Source organism: Panulirus ornatus, chromosome 64 (genome assembly GCF_036320965.1).
Source record: "Panulirus ornatus isolate Po-2019 chromosome 64, ASM3632096v1, whole genome shotgun sequence".
NCBI lineage: Eukaryota > Metazoa > Arthropoda > Malacostraca > Decapoda > Palinuridae > Panulirus > Panulirus ornatus.
In genome coordinates, this window is record NC_092287.1 from 11585297 (window position 1) to 11587779 (window position 2483).

General features: G+C 45.4%; 1 protein-coding gene across 1 annotated transcript in view; it reads right to left on the reverse strand.

The window, feature by feature from the left end:
* LOC139746242 (uncharacterized) overlaps positions 1-2200 on the reverse strand; it is a 754529-nt gene extending 752329 nt beyond the window's left edge. The window contains exons 1-2 of the mRNA XM_071657248.1: positions 2070-2200; positions 1357-1864 (exon numbers count right to left, since the gene is read on the reverse strand). The gene's annotated coding sequence lies outside the window, so the exon portion shown is untranslated. The remainder of the gene's footprint in view (positions 1-1356; positions 1865-2069) is intronic.
* Positions 2201-2483: the final 283 nt, after the last annotated feature.

Sequence of the window (2483 nt, forward strand, 5' to 3'; positions counted from 1 at the left end):
CATGTGGAGACCTTCCATTAGGACTCTTTAGTATTCTATTCATTTGTGATGAAAGAAAGGGGAAGAACTAGTGGTCATTCCCATGACGTAATGGGAGGGACAATTTTGGTTACGTTCGAACTGCGAATCGTCCTTCCATTCCATGATGTAGCTAGACATCTGAGTTGAGGTAGACATCAGACGTCAGACACCTTAGAGGAAGGGAACAAAGGACGTATGTCAGAGGAGACTTCTCGTAATGGGTTGAAGTCATTAGCGGCGTGCCACATGGTTCGATCCTGGGACCACTGCTCGTTTTTGCACTGTGCGATTAACTTGCCAGAAGGATTGTAATCGTACCTGAACCTGTTTGCTGATGATGCAGAAGTAATGAGGGAAAAGTGAGGAGGATTGCATCAATTTACAAGAACACTTAGATTCCAAAGTTGGTGTGACACGTGGATGATGAAATTTAATCCTGGTTATAGTAAAGTAACAAAGGTGAGACACAGTGAAAGAAGGCCCCGGTATGAATATCATCGAGCAGGAAAGAAGCAACAGGACTCCTTGTGTAAGAGGGACCTGGGAGTTGACATCGTTCTGAACCTGTCGCCAGAGTTCCACATTTGGGGAATAGCAAAGGAATAAAACTGTCCCCTGGTGAGTATCAGAATATAGCATTCAAGTATATGAAATGGGTTATAATCAGCAAGCACATCACAACCTACATTGGGCCAAAACTAGAATGTGCTTCTCAAGTTTGCTAACCGTACTTAAAAGGTGCAAAGAGCTAACAAAGTAGTTATCAGATAATACCAATAAAGAGACCTTTAATTTGCCCATCATGGAATTGCGAAGAGCGAAAGGTGACCAGATCACAACCTTTACGTTCCTAAACCAGTCTGACAACGTAGGAAGTGCATAGTTTTCGAAAGGTGTCAGGTTAGAACACCCAGCGAACATAACATGAAATTAAGCAAGAAATATGTTCATAAATATGTAAAGAAGTACTTCTATAGCATAGGAGTTGTGGACGAATGGAATAAACTGAGAGAGGATATGGTTAATGTTGACTGCACACAGTAGTTAAGTTGGTTGTACGTTAGGGGATAATGTCCAAGAGATGGGGCCCCGCGAGTGTATAGCTCCCTCCCCTAATAGCACAAAGAGGTAATCAGACACAAACACACAGACAGACAGACAGACACACACACACACACACACACACACACACACACACACACACACACACACACACACACACAAGCGCTGACTCTTACAGCAAATAAACAAATTGCATTTCACTTCAAATGTTTGGGATCAAGTGCTCACATTGCACCAACTACAGCAACAACCATCAGTCTCAGAGTCACTTACTTCAAGTGGAGACAGACGGCTGTCGTTCTAGTGGTCACCACTTACTTCAGGTGGTCACTGAGGGCCGTCGTCCCAATGGTCTCCACTTATTTCAAGTGAACACTGTCAGAAGACTGTCCAGTTACTTCAAGTGGACACTAAGGGCTGTGGTCCGGATCACCACTTACTTCAAGTGGAGACTGAATGCAGTCCAAGTGGTCACCACTTACTCCAAGTGGACACTGAAGGCTAAGAAGCCACCGCTTAATTCAAGTGGACACTTGAAGGCCGTCCAAGTGGTCACCACTTACTTCAGGTGGAGAAGACTGTCGTCTTGGTCACCAGCAGCAGCAGCTGGAGCAGGAAGATTTTCGAAGTGATGGGAAGGTTCGACCAACATCTCCCAAAGGCGTATATTTACGAACGTTCTTGCCTGCCCGGGTCCCACTACACTCTCGTGAGAGACTTCGTACCAAGCGAAAGTTTTGGGGACGTAATCTATATAAAAGGATGCAATATGTGCGGACGACTGTATATCGAGGAAAAAAAAAGTTATAGAGAAAACAGTATAACACCCAATATTTTTTTTTATTAATAACTGGAAAAAATACCGTTAAAAAAAATCTTAAAACTTATATTTTTATACGAACGACTGGCACCGAAATCTATGTAAAGATTTATCGCAACGAGTCTATATTTATTTGTTGAAACGCACGAGTATTTTATATACCAACCATGTACGTCCGGGCGAATACAGTTTTCCTAACCACAGGTACAACTTTGTTGCCAGACTGACTAGACTGATGGGAGTGTGGGCTTCACCCCCTGAGGGTTGGGCCAGAAGACGAGGCGACGTCCGTATCCGACAACGGCAGAGCCCAGACTGACTAGCTGGCTGCCTGCCTGGCCAGCTGGGACCCTGCTGCTCAGCTAGCTACCCTTCCCTTCCCCCACCTCCCTCCCTCCCTCTCTGGTCTCCTGTATCCCTGCCTCGTTACTGGTCTGTCTCCAAATCTGCCTCGATACTGGCCCGTCTCCAACACTGATTCACGATGGGTCAGTCTCCCACACTGCCCCGTTGCTGGTTAGTCTCCAACATTACCTCGTTGCTGGTCTGTCCCCCAAAAGTCAGGCTACCATACTGTAGG